This window comes from Lepus europaeus, chromosome 10 (assembly GCF_033115175.1).
Source record: "Lepus europaeus isolate LE1 chromosome 10, mLepTim1.pri, whole genome shotgun sequence".
Classification (NCBI taxonomy): Eukaryota; Metazoa; Chordata; class Mammalia; order Lagomorpha; family Leporidae; genus Lepus; species Lepus europaeus.
Window position 1 is genome coordinate 99,898,690 of NC_084836.1, and position 14,590 is coordinate 99,913,279.

A 14,590-nucleotide genomic window follows, 5' to 3' on the forward strand; every position below is an offset into this window, starting at 1 on the left:
TTCCGGTGCTGCGGCAGCGCGCGCGAGCCCGAGACGCACGGGGAGTGCGCGCCGTGAGTGACTGGAGTCAAGACTTGGGGGAGAGCGCCCCCTTGCGGTCCATCTGGGGAGTCGGAGACGTGAAGAATCAGCGTTTAGATTCAGGTTTCCGTTCGTTTCATCCGTCTGCCGGTTTATATCACGGAAAAAAGCGTTGCGTTGTGGTTAAGCACTCTGGATTCCAACTCGGCTAGATGGGCAAGTTTCTCGACTTCTCAGTTTCCTCAAGTGGGAAGTGGGATATAGGACATACAGCCCCCCGCCGAGTGTGAAGATGAGCAATGATTATACGGGGCGCTGTCTCAGGCGTGCTGTATGGGCGCCGGTTGGAGTCCCGGCTGTTCCACTCCTGATCCAGCACCCTGCTCTTGCGCCTGGGGAGGCAGTGGAAGGTGGCCCAAGTGCTTAGACCTCTGCCACCCGTGTGGGAGACCCAGAGGAAGCTCCTGGCTCTGGCCCGGCTCAGAACTGGTCGTTGCAGCCATGTGGGAAGTGAACCAGAGATGGAAGATGTCTCTCTCCCCACATCTGCCCCTCTCTCTGTAACTCCAACTTTCAATAAATAAATCTTCACAAAAAATAGGTACGGGGTGCGTGTGTTTAGCCTAGCGGTTAGACACTGACATCCCATATCAGAGTGCTTGGGCTCTATCCTAGCTCTGGTTCCTGACTCCAGCTTCCTGCTATGTGGATATTGGGAACCTTGGGGCAGACCCGGATTGGATTCCCAGCTCCTGGCCCCTCCCTAGCCCAGTCCTGGCTGTTACAGGCATTTGGGGAGTGAACCAGCTGGTAGAAGCTCTCTTATTCATGTCTCCATGCCTCTCAAATAAAAATTTAAAGATAAAAATTAGATATACAAGAACACTGCATATTAAAAAGATATAGAATGAAAACGTAAGTCTTCTTGCCTGCTCCCCAGTATCCAGTTGTCCTCACAGAGGTCATCACTCTTAACTCCCTCCCCATGTGGCCTTTCAAACGTGGCCAGTGTATTCAAAAGCATATCTATATCTATAGGTGCAAATGTTTACACTATGGGTGGCACGCTCTAATGCTTTTATTCAATGAGCTGTGCATTTTGAAGCTGCCTCCGTTTTTTAAATTAACACACAACTTGACAAGGATCTTCCATAGCTCAGCTCCCTGCCTCTATTTGTGATCCTCTAGCGAGTTTCTGATACTTTGCTGTTACACACAATGCTGTAACTTGTCCACGTAGTATTCTGTATTCATGGGAGTTTTTCTGTGAAGTAAAAACTCCTGGAAGTGAGATTCCTGGTAAAGGAGTTGAAGAATTTGTTTCCATTTGACTATTTTTTTTAAAGATTTATTTTATTTGAAAGAGTTACACAGAGAGAGGAGAGGCAGTGAAAGAGAGAGAGGTCTTCCATCCGCTGGTTCACTCCCCAGTTGGCCACAATGGCCAGAGCTGTGCTAATTAGGAGCCAGGAGCTTCTTCTGTGGCTCCCATGTGGGCGCAGGGGCCCAAGCAGTTGGGCCATCTTCTACTGCTTTCCCAGGCCATAGCAGAGAGCTGGATTGGAAGTGAGAGCAGCTGGGACTCGAACCGGCGCCCATATGGGTTGCCGGCACTGCAGGTGGTGGCTTTACTGCTATGCCACAGCGCAGGCCACCCTCTTTGACTTTGATGAATGCTAGCAAGGTGCTCCCCCCCACGCCGTGGTTCCGGACCATCTTCCCATCAGTTAAGTAGGAGAGTGCTGTTTCCTATGCGCTGTGTGAGCAAACATTTCGGTCCTGGCTAATCAGATGGTAAAAACCAAGTGGCACTTCTTTTTTTTTTTTTTTAATATTTATTTATTATTTATTTATTTAAAAGTCCAAGTTACAGAGAAGGAGAGGCAGAAGCAGAGAGAGAGAGAGAGAGAGAGAGAGGCTTTCCATCTGCTGGTTCACTCCCCACATGGCCACCATGGCCAGCGCTGGGCCAGGCCAAAGCCAGGAGCCAGCAGCTTATTCCAGGACTCTCATGTTGGTGCAGCAGCCCAAGAACTTGGGCCATCCTCTGCTGCTTTCCCAAGCCAATTATCAGGGAGCTGAATCAGAAGTGGAGCAGTTGGGACTCAAACCAGTGCCCATGTAGGCTGTCGGCACCTCAGGCAGTGGCTTTACCTGCTACACCACAGCGCCAGCCAGCTGGGCCACACCTGATTTACATGGGTGGTGTCACAATTATTGTAACACGGCAGTGCCATCAGGCAGTCTGATGGTGTCGGGGCAGTCCACAGAAGGCACATAGGCTTCCAGAGATCTGAGCTCCTGCCGCTGCGAAATACTTACTCGGTCTTCATCCCCACTTCCGGACACAACGCTTAAGATCCTGGCACTCTCCCAAGTGCTGTGTCTTTCTGTATTCTGATGAGTTGGCAGGTGGCCGGCAGCCCCTAAGGAGAGCTGGTCACTGGAAAGACCAACACATTGATAGAGGGTTGGGCCTTTCAGCCCTTCCCTAACCTCTGGTGTGGTGAGGGAGGCTGGCGATCACTCATGCTCTATAAGCCTCTATAAGAACCCCAAAGGAGGGCCGGCGCCGTGGCTCAACAGGCTAATCCTCCACCTTGTGGCGCCGGCACACCGGGTTCTAGTCCTGCTCGGGGAGCTGGATTCTGTCCCGGTTGCCCCTCTTCTCTTCCAGGCCAGCTCTCTGCTGTGGCCAGGAAGTGCAGAGGAGGATGGCCCAAGTGCTTGGGCCCTGCACCCCATGGGAGACCAGGATAGGCACCTGGCTCCTGTCATCGGATCTAAAGACTCCACAACTCTCCTTTTAAGGGCCGGTACGACAGAGCCCTGAGAATTCATCAGCCTCGAAACACGTGTTCAAGTCATCCACAAGCGCTCTGGACCCACTCCTTTGGGGGTTCTTTTTTCTTTATTTTTTCTTCCTTTGCCGTTGGTTCACCCTCCAATGGCCGCTGCAGCCAGCGCACCACGCTGATCCGATGACAGGAGCCAGGTGCCTATCCTGGTCTCCCACGGGGTACAGGGCCCAAGCACTTGGGCCATCCTCCTCTGCACTCCCTGGCCACAGCAGAGAGCTGGCCTGGAAGAGGGGCAGCCGGGACAGAATCCGGTGCCCCGACCGGGACTAGAACCCAGTGTGCCGGCACCGCAAGGCGGAGGATTAGCCTAGTGAGCCGCGGCGCTGGCTGAAAGTATTACTTTTAAAACTTTATTATTTAGAATGTCAGAGAAAGAGAGATCCCCCTTGTACTGGTTTCTCCGCAAGTATCTGCTACAGCCAGGGCTGGGCCAAGTCACCCACAGCATGGCAGGGACCCAATGACTTGAGCCATCACCAGGCCTCCCATCATGCGCAGTACAGGAAGCTGGACTCAGGTGCTGGAGTCAAGGAGCAAACCCAGGCACTCTGATATGGATGCAGGGGTCCTGACTGGTGTCTTAGCCACGGTACCAAATGCTGGCCCTAGAAAGCTTTACTTCGATATGAGAACTTCAAAAATATGTAGGCGTGGGTGTTTGCTTTGTGGTTAGGGTGCTAGTAAAGACGTCTGTTGTGTTCTACTCCAGACTGCCTGCGTTTGCTCCCCACCTCTGGCTCCTTCAACGTAGCGTAATGTTTCAGATTCATATATGTTGTAGCATGTATGGATATACCACATTTTATTTTATTTTTTTTTAGATTTATTTGAAAGGCAGAGTTAGAGAGAGGCAGAAATGATGTTTTATTTATCCATTTATCATTTGGTGCACATTTGGGTTGCTAAAGATTCATTTTGGGGCCATCACCCAAGGGCCTGGGTCCCTCCACTGCTGTGGGAGGCCCAGAAGAAGCTCCTGGCTCCTGGCTTTGGCCTGGCCCAGCCCCAACCATTGTGGCTATTTGGGGAGTGAACCAGTGGATGTAAGACCACTCTCTCTTCCTCTATCTCTATAACTCTGCCTTTCAAATAAATAAATTAAAAATAAATAATTGGCAGTTAAAAAACATTTTAATTGTGGAAAATTTCAAACACATGAAAAAGTACATTTATGTGTTTATGTATCATGAGCTCATCACTCAGTTTCAATACTTGTTAACTTGTGGCTAATCTCGTTTCATCTGAACTCCTGCCTGTTTCCTTCTGCTGCATACTCCCAATTATTAATTAATTAATTAGATTTAAAATGCAGAGAGAGAGAGAGAGGGAGTTTCCGTCTGCTGGTTCACTCTCTGAAATGCCCACAACAGCTAAGGGCTAAGCTAAGGGCTGAAGCCAGGAGCCTGGAACTCAGCCTGGATCTCCCATGTGAGTGGCAGGGACTCAATACGTGAGCCGTCATCTGCTGCCTCCCGGGGTGCACTTGGGGCTGGGAACCAGGCACTCAGGTGTGAGATGTGATCGCCCCAAGTGGCACCTTAACCTCCTGTGCCCCAACACCAGCCTCACTGTCAATGACTAGAGTCGTTTCATCCCTTCTATTTCCACACACAGCTTTAAAAAACAAGGACTTTTAAAAAACAAAACAAAATCCTAGTTATTTATTTTTTTTGAAGACACTAGGTCTTTTATCCTGTAGTTTTTGGGTAAATTTTATTGACCGCACTTCCGTGGTTTTAGAATTACTATAATGTATCAGTATGTATGAAATCTAGGGTGTGAATCCCCTCTAAATGTCTCAGAATCCCTAACAAAATGGAAAACAACTTAGACAACTTACATTTAACAACTTAATGGAGCAATGAACAGCTTGGCCAGCCTACGGAAGCAGAATTTTGGGCTATAAGTTAGGCAGCATTTATGGACTGAAGACGGGAGTGGGGTACAGGGAAGCTTAATGTATTACAGCTTGCAGTTCTTGATTGAAGCTCAGCTGCCGTAACTGAGACTCCGTTTGCGGGAAGAGCACCGTCTTTGTTTATCTACTAAACTAGGTTGCGGTCTTTATGTAAGGACCTAAGCCCTGAGGCATCCTAAAGTCAAATTTAGTTTAGCACCACCTATTATTTTTCAAAATTCAGATGACACCTCCTGTGTTTTTCCTCTTCCCTATGAATTTTAGCATCAACTTGGCAGCTTTCATGACAAAACTTATTGGGATTTTCATTGGCATTGCCTGGAACTTTTAATTTGGAGAATGCACATCTTTATATTGTATCTTCATCCGTTAACAAGGAATATAATCTCATTTAATTTTGTTATTCAACGAAGTTTTACTGCTTTTATTTTTCCCACTGAAGTCTTAGCCTTAAGTTTGGAAGCTTTGTAGTTTTGTTGCTATTATGAACGTATCTTGCTATTATTTTTTTAAAAATTTATTTCACAGGTAGAGTTACAGACAGTGAGAGAGAGACAGAGAGAAAGGTCTTCCGTCCGTTGGTTCACCCCCCAATGGCTGCCACAGCCGGCGCTGCGCCCATCCGAAGCCAGGAGCTTCCTCCTGGTCTCCCACCCGGGTGCAGGGCCCAAGGACTTGGCCACCTTCCACTGCACTCCCGGGCCACAGCAGAGAGCTGGACTGGAAGAGGAGCAACTGGGACTAGAACTGGCGCCCATATGGGATGCCGGCGCTGCAGGCGGAGGATTAACCAAGTCACTGCGCCGGCCCCAGATTAATTTTTAAAACTAGAGTTTCCTTCCCCTAAAGCTTTGGAGAGGTCCTCGAAGCGAGCTGTTCTGTCATCTAAGCGGAATCCCCACCTCTTCCGTCGGTACCACCTTCCCCAAACAGTCCGGAGCAGAGCATTCTGGGCTCTGTAGTACCGTCCTTTCAAGAGTTGTTCTGGAGGCGACAAAGGCGCACAAGACTACATTTCCCAGGAGACTTGTGGGCGGTTGGCTTTCTGTTCCGCCTACCAACTTCCGGCGTCGCTGCGCATTCTAAGGCCAATCGGGATGCTAGGATTGCCGGTCCCCGCGGCTCTGATTGGTGCATTCGACTAGGGTGCCCGGGTTCAAATTTTCAACGGTACGAGTCCCGCGGCGGGCTTGCGGGAGCTTGGTCGTCAGAGCTAAGGCGAGGAGAGACCGGGCGAGCTGAGGTGAGGTGAACCGTGGGAAGACAAAGGGGAGCAGCTGGGCGCGAGGCTCCATTCTTGATTTTGGAGCGGCTGGAGGTCGGCTCCCATCTCGTGGTGCGGTCCGTGCCTCTAGGCCTGGTCTCTGGGGCCGTTGCGGTGCCGAGGGCCGCCCAGGCCCGGCGGGGTGGGGGCGGGGGCTTTGGGACACCGTTTTCTTCGAGACAAGATTTTTCCACGGTCTGTCCGGGAAATAGGGGGAATAAAGAGTTGCGGGAGGCTATCGGCCAATAATAGCGGCAACTAGAATTAGTGCCGTGCTCTGCGTACGCTTTCCAATTTGATTTTCGCCCGAGCCAACGAAGTAGATGCTGTTTACAAAGGAGGGAAGCGAGGCCCAGAATATAAATAAATTTCTAGAGATGAGTGTGGTATTTGATGGAGGAAAGCAGATGGGGCCCCAGCTACGTTTCAAAACTGTTGTGTAAGGTAAATTAAATAGTGAAAGAACATAATTGAGGGAGAGTTTACTTCCTGTTGGCGGTGTCTTCTAGTTTGGGTTTAACATGAATTCCATTAGGTATATTTGTCCAATCCTTCCCCTTTTTATCAAATCCCTTAATACCCTTTCTGATTTCCTGTCTTAGGACGTTAATAGGTTGGAGGGGGAAGGAAAGCTATGAACGGGCTTATAGTATTGTAGGATTGGTTTACGCCCTATTTTCTTTTTCTCACAGTTGAATAATATTTCAATAACAAGGACTTCCCCAAATCATTCCTGCTTAGAAAAGTATTTTTGACTTGCTGATTTTGCTTTAAATTAATTGTTGTGCTTTCTGGTTCAGCTTTACCTTGTCCTGAAATCCTGCGTCGTTCCTTTGAGTTTCTTTGCTCATCAGATGCCGTCAAAAACAGGACTGTTGGCTGCTGTAGTAAAGATATTCTTGTATTGTGAACTGGGTGTATTAAGCTACCTGTCAAGCCACCCCCAGATCATACTTGAATACCCTTGTTAAGGTAGCCAGTTAGTTGACCTCTGAGGGTCTACTGTGTGATAGAATCTGTGGGTATACAGATATGTGAAGGGCTTTCTGGTATGTTTGGGAACAAAAAGATGGATTCAAATTGATAAGTATCAATCAAAACAAATCAAGGCAAAATTTGAGTGCTTTTTCAGGGCAGTTCAGAGGTGATGGAGATCAGTGAGGCTTAAAACAGGCAGAGGTTGCTTTGTGTGGAGCAAGTGGAATGCACACTGGTTCTTGAAAAGCAGAGTTTGTTAGAGACTAGAACAGTCACGGTGCACAGGAATCACTAAATATCTGTTGGATAGGCAGGATAGCACTATCTAAACTGACTACAAAATTGTGGGTATGGAAAGCTGGATCGGATTGAACTAGTTTGGTGAATTTTTTTAAGCTCTTGAGATTATTTAAATAAAATAGGGTTATTTTGGCCAGACTTATGCTGAAATCTATATTCCACCATTGACAAAGTTAATTATTCCACAGTAGGGATTAAGTTTGTCCAGGAGAAGGGATTATGTGGGAAAGTTCTCAATTTCTTGTTTAAATACTAGGGAAGGTTGTTCAGAATCCTATATCCTCTCTATATTTTTTCCTTTGGTCTTTCCTGGATCTCTTACTTGATTTTCTTTATGAATTGCTGGGGAAGAAAGCAGGAGGGATTTAAATGCTCTTTGACCAACTTAATTTTCTTTGCCATGGATAAGCTTAGGAAGCAGGAATTAACTACTGAGAGATTGAACAACAAAATGGTTCTGTGAATACAAGTGTATTTGAAACACAAACCTAGAGATCAGCAGCCCAAGATACTTTATGAGAAAAGGATAGACAAATGCAGTGGGATTCTTTCTTTCTTTCTCTGCCTAAGGAAACTTGCTAAAAGGGAAAGACATTAAAGATAATGAGAAAAGTATAAAATTAAAAGTAGGAGATTACTTTGGAAATTTGAGGGAAATGCTATTTATGCTTTTTTTCTTAAAGTAAAAGAGGGTAGTACAACTTCGTTCATATTGTTTGTGAGCCTGCTATCTGTCTTGATGCTTGAATAGAAGTATACACTACCACCCCTTGGTGTCAGTAGTCCTAAATTGCAGGCTTTGGAAAGTGGGGGTAATGTCAGATACCAGAAAATAGTAAATGGACACTAAACAGCTTCAGAGTAGCTTTACACAGGTGCAGCAGCAGTCTGTTAAGAAGTTCGGCACGCTGGGAGATTTGTGCTGCTAGTTCTCAGAAACATCTTTTGGTTTTTCGCAGGTTAGTTAGCCTTGGTCTTTATGGTCCCTTCCTATTCTTTGTTAATCCTTTTCATTATGGAGAATCCAAATCTGTTTCATTGTCTCTCTGCTGCTTCTACTTCTTGATAAGAAATATCTGTTTGATTTCATGATTTTAGAAAAGAGGTGAAAGATTATATTGCAACGTGAGTCAAGTCTGACAATTTAAGTCACAGGTAAGCTGTGTCAACACCTGAGTAATATAAAAAATGAATAGGGGGACATTAATGTATCAACTTTATAAGTGTTTAGATAACTTTAATGTATCTTTATGAAGTAGCACAAACTTTAGGAAGAAATTTACTGAATACAGAAAGCACCCTTTTAGATATTTTGATAAATTTCTTTACAGTTTTTATATGTCTATTTTTTTTTTTTTGACAGGCAGAGTGGACAGTGAGAGAGAGAGACAGAGAGAAAGGTCTTCCTTTGCCGTTGGTTCACCCTCCAGTGGCTGCCGCTGCCAGCGCGCTGCGGCCGGTGCACCACACTGATCCGAAGCTAGGAGCCAGGTGCTTCTCCTGGTCTCCCATGGGGTGCAGGGCCCAAGCACCTGGGCCATCCTCCACTACACTCCCGGGCCACAGCAGAGAGCTGGCCTGGAAGAGGGGCAACCGGGACAGAATCCGGCACCCTGACCATGACTAGAACCCGGTGTGCCGGTGCCAAAGGTGGAGGATTAGCCTAGTGAGCTGCGGCGCCGGCCTATATTTTGTTTTTTAAAAAAATATATTTATGGAGGGTGGATCCCCGGCCCCTGAAAGCCCCTGGGCCTGGGAGCACAGACCTCTCCCAATCCCCCTACCCAAGGATGACATTAAAAGGAGCCCACATTAAGATGGGAAAAAAGTCATACACTGAAAATCTGTTACCTTTTTTTATTTAATAAGGTTAATGTTTTTCCATATCATGAAATTTTTCTACAATGTAACTTTAATGGCCATATGGTATTCCATATGATTCTGCCATTGTATTTTACCCAGTGAAATCACTGGTCTCATAAAAAAATGCATATTTTTAAGACTTTTGATACATAATATCAAATTGCCTCATGGGAAGATTATGCTGGTTTACACACCCACTAAATAGTATGTATTCACATAGGCAAAAAAATACATTTTTTTTTTAAAGATTGACTTATTTATTTGAAAGGCAGAGAGAGAGAGAGAGAGAGAAATATCTCCCATCTGCTGGTTCACTCCCCAAATGCCCTCAGTGGCCGCAGCTTGGTTCCAGTCCAAAGCCAGGAGCCAGGAGCCTCTGGGTCTGCTACGTGGGTACAGGGGTCCAAGCACTTGGTCCATCTTCTGCCTCTTTCCCAGGCCATAGAGAGCTGGATGGGAAGTGGAGCAGCCAGGTCTTGAACTGGTGCCCATATGGGATGCCTACACTGCTTTCAGAGGCTTAACCTTCTATGTCACAGTGTTCTTATTCATATGGTACAAAAATCAAAATAATTGTAGTTAAAATATTTTCCTCTAACCTTGTCACTGTCTGCCTCACTTCCCACTACCACTTTTATTAGATTTTTGGGTTTCTGTTTGTGTATATTTCCGAAAGCAGATACCTTTTATTTATTTATTTTGTGTGGTTTATTTATTTATTTATTTATTGGAAAGGCAGAGTCACAGAGAGGCAGAGGCAGAGAGAGGTCTTCCATCACTAGTTCACTAATCAAATGACTGCAGCAGCCGAGCTGGGCCAATTCGAAGCCAGGAGCCAGGTGCTTCTTCCTGATCTCACACACTGGTGCGGGGGCCCAAGGACTTGGGCTATCCTGCTTTCCCAGGCCATAGCAGAGAGCTGAATCAAAAGTAGAGCTGCCGGAACTTGAACCCGCCGCCAGCACTGCAGGCAGCAGCTTTTCCTACTATGCCACAGTGCTGGCCCTGGCAGATACCTTAAAGTATACCAGTCTCTACAAAATGAAGTGATTGTCACTTAACTAGGATTGTAACCTCCTATAGCCCTGCCATCTACCCTTACAAACTCTAGGCTTTTTCTTATTGGAGTATCAGACACTTCAGGGTACTAAAACATTTAGTTTTTTGGTATTCTATGGAGATCTGTGTCATAATTGACCTGGAGATAATTAAACAGCATTCATTGATTTCTGTTCACATTCTGTTAATTGTTTAGGAGTGGGTTATGGTTTGTTGATTTCTATGGATAACTTAATATGGAGCTGAGTTTGTATCCTTTAAAAAGAGCAATGTGAAACTGTTTTTGAGAGAAATGATGGAAAAATATATTTGCTTGAGGGTTCTGCATAGTGATGAATTAGAACCAGTGTTCATGTGTTCTGTGTTGACTTCTGAATGTTTGGACAGTTGAGGGATTGTCATTGTATTTTAAATTGACCCAATTTTGGAAGCTTCACAGATCTGTTTCTGTAAACAGATCTGATTTCACGTAGAAGTTAGCAGACATAAATGTGGAAACGCAAAGTCCATTAAACTTCCTTCAGACTTAGTTTGTGACTTTGATTAACAGTTAAAATTGCACACTGGATTATGTTGCCATTTACTGCCTCCTGCTAATCCCTTATGTACAAGAAAAAAAATGTAGGTGTTTTCTCCATGGGTAAGATGAAAATAACTCAACTCTATGTTACTTGTGGTAATGTAACAGGATCTGTTCTCCCTTCTGAAAGTAGGAGAGGATGTCCCTGGGGAAATGGCATCGCCTGGGATGGGATCATCATAACTAACCATACTTCTAATGAAGTCTTGACTTATTCTGTGTGTTCCATTGCCAATTGTTTAGCTCATGATTCTCTATCTAGTAGGAATAGACGAGGCTCATCTCATAACCTGGGTAATGAGGTGCTTGAGAACATCTTATCACACCAAAGTCTTTGTTTTGCTAAGAGCTGTGGGTCCAGTATTTCAGTCCTGCTTAGAATGCACCCTCTGCAGCAATCTCCTACCCCCTCTGAATATGCACCTTGTGATTTATAGAGCTTGTCAATGCTAGTTATTTTTGGTTTGAAAGTGAAGGGAGACATAAGGCAATGGGAGGTTAATTTCAGATGAATGTGGAAATAGGTTGCATTGCTGCTTCTGCAATCTTCCTCATGTGTTTTTCCCCATTTATTCTCCCTTTTCATTTATTTATTCCCTCATAAAGTCCCCAACCTTCATTTTTAGCCTGTAGAACTCTGCAGGCCTATCTCATCCTTTAGATATCACGTCCATCAGTAAGACTGAGCCTTCTTCACCATACTCTCCTCTGTGTTTGCAGAGTGTCCTCTGTTTATGCCCTGTTGTAGCAAGAATCACCCTGATTCTTAGTTGTATTCCCCATTCAGCTGTAAATTACCTTAAGGAAAGGGGGAGGAAAAAAAATCTGTATCTCTTCGGTGTTTGCTTTTTGGAAACAAAATGGGCTGTATGTTTTGATGAATGGCTTTTAAAAGGAATGGCTTAAAAAGAATCTTACTGGTTCCTGGCATATGGGATGGGTCTTCTCCTTGGGGCTGTTGTAGGATTGTTAGTCATTAATACCTATTTTTCCATTCAGCATGTTTTTAATTTTTCCAGAAGTCTGAGCTGTGGCAGATTCAGATAATTTTGAAAGGAGAAGCTGATTCTCTGCTTGGCAGCTTGGTTTGTTTGAGGGAATGTGGTTGACGCATGTGCTTTTTTTTTTTTTTCCTCAGTGAGACCTGTTGACAGAAATTCAATCTTGATTAAGGGGTACAGGAAGGCATCCAGTTCCCACTATGCCTGGGGTGCTCTGATTTGAAAGTTGCCTTTGGCTTTGGACTGTTTCATTTCCCAGGAAGCCCTGTGGACTTTAATTTTTGATTTTTACACCCTAATATTTATTTTTTGTGGGAGAGGCAGTGTGAGGAAACTGGCTTGATCTAGTAGTTCTTCTGTATGTTCTGCTCTCAGCCTTCATTGAAGAGAGACTTCTCAAAGGATAGTATTTGTTTACCTATTTCCTTTTTTCAGGAAGCGAGAGAGTTGGCCATATTAGACCAAAAAATCTCAAAAGAAGCTTCTTTTTTTAATTAAAGGTTATATTAGCTTATTTGAAAGTAAGAGTAAAAGAGAGATGGAGAGACGGATCTTCCATCTGCAGGTTCATTCCCTGCAGTTGCCCGGTTTGGTCCAGACTGAAGCCAGGAGCCTGGAACTCTATCTGGGTCTTTCACATGTGCACCAAGGACCCTAGCAACTGGGCCATCATCTGCTGCTTTCCCATGAGCCTTAGCAGGAAGCTGGATCAGAAGTGGAGCAGCTGGGACTTTAACTGACACTCTGGGATACCAGCATTGCAAGTGGTGGCTTAACCTGCTGTGCCACAGTATCAGTCCCTCTCAAGAGAAGCTTTTTTAAAAAGGGATCATGTTTGAAAAAATATTTTGGTTCTATATAAAGATTAGGTGTACTTTGATTTTCATATCTTGTGTTTTATCCCCCACCGGTCCTAAACCTCAGCACATGATGATTGAAAACCCCGTTCATAATCTTTTGCTCTAGAATATCCACTGAGAAGTCCTCACTGGCCTCTAACATATAGAGCAAGCAATTTACATGCAAAAGTACACTCTCAGAAAAAATAATTAAGGGAATAATGTTTTACTTTATGGTAGGATTCAACCCAGGGTTTTCCTAATATAAATAAGACTTGTAATTTTCCTCAATTTTTTTTATGAGCAACTTCTTGTGGATGCTTAATTTTTGTGCAGAGCAGAAAGTATTTGCATTTGTCTATCAGGCTATTGTCATTTGATTATCTCTTCTTTTTGAAGGAATTTATAGGAAAATCCTATACAGAGACCCCAGGTTTTAGACTCTTACAGACTTGGTTTTTAAATTTTTGTTTATTTATTTTTTAAAGATTTCTTTATTTGAAAGCAGCACAGAGAGGGAGAGACAAAGAGAGATCCTCCATCTGCTAGTTCATTCCCCAGATGGCTGCAGTGGACAGGCCTGGGCCAAATTGAAGCAAGGAGCCAAGAACTTCTTCCAGGTCTCCTGCACGAGCAGCAGTGGGAATAGCTGCTTTCTCTGGCTGTTAGTAGGGAGCTGGATCAAAAGTGGAGCAGCTGGGACTCAAACTGGCACCTGTATGGGATGCTGACATCACAGGCAGTGGCTTTACCCGCTACACCACACACTGGCCCCTGTAAGATAAATTTCTACATTTGATATTATCGGTCAAAAAGAAAAGTGTAAATTGACCTCCAAAGAGGCTGGCAGTGTAGCTTCATAATCAGAAAAAAGAAGATAGGGTATGAGGAGTTGTTGAATTTGAACACTTTCCAGGTGGTTTTCAGCAGCATGCTTTGATGGAATTAGGGGTTTCAGGAGGCTAAGTGGCCTTGCTGCATGTTACATTCCTGCCTGTTCCCTCCCCCAGCTTTAGTTGTCTTCATTACATCCTTGCCTGGGAAGTATTCCCAGTGACCTGGGTTAGGCATTAAGATCATGGGGATCCAGGAGTTTCCCATGTCTTCCAGCATGCTTGCTCACAAGAACAGGAAAACTTGAGCAAGGGGATTTTTTTTAAACCACTGTCAGTCACTGAGAAATCTTTCATTAAGGGTCTTTAGAATAGAAATGTGGTCAAAGAGTAGAAAGGTATCAGAAGTCAAATGGCAGCGATTATACCTCATGGTAGTATGTTTCACAACACTTGAAATGCCTTTTCATTTGTTTATGGGAGGTAAGTAGGCAGAGATGTCATATACATGTAGTAAATGTCAGAGGACTAGAATTCTGGACTTCTTTGTTTCACAAAGTGATAAAGTTTATTTGAAAGGTAAGGAAGCAAGCACACACACATGGGCATGGAGTATGCCAGAGAGAGGGAGGGTGGGAGAAGGGAAATAGAGGGGGACCCCTCAGAACCTTCTCTTGTTCTTGTCTCTGATGGAAGAACGATTTCTGGATTTCTATGTTTGGTTGTTTGTGATGTAACAGAAAATGTGACAGATGACATATAAAAGTATTTTTCTTATTTCTTTCATTTTTTAAAAAGATTTTTTGATTTTTTGAAAGGCAGAGAAAGAGACTGAAATCTTCCATCCCTTGGCCCACTCCCCAAATGGCTGCAACAGCCAGAGCTGGGCCAATCTGAAGCCAGGAGTTTCCTCCAGGTCCCTAAAGCGAGTGTAGGGGCCCAAGTACTTTGTTCATCCTCCACTGCTTTCCCAGGTGCACCACCTGGGATCTGTACCGGTGTATAAATGGGATGCTGGCCCCTCAGGTGTTGGCTTTACTTGTTATGCCACAGTGCCAGTCCCCCCCCCCCCT

At 44.9% G+C, this 14,590-nt stretch overlaps 1 protein-coding gene across 3 annotated transcripts in view; it reads left to right on the forward strand.

Moving 5' to 3' along the window:
* Nucleotides 1–5,936: 5,936 nt before the first annotated feature.
* Nucleotides 5,937–14,590, forward strand: part of TPX2 (TPX2 microtubule nucleation factor) — a 57,188-nt gene continuing 48,534 nt past the window's right edge. For 2 of the 3 annotated variants that reach the window (XM_062203997.1, XM_062203999.1), the window contains exon 1: nucleotides 5,937–6,043. The gene's annotated coding sequence lies outside the window, so the exon portion shown is untranslated. Of the gene's footprint in view, nucleotides 6,044–8,440; nucleotides 8,498–14,590 lie in introns of all 3 variants that reach the window. The other variant, XM_062203998.1, reaches the window with a different exon arrangement.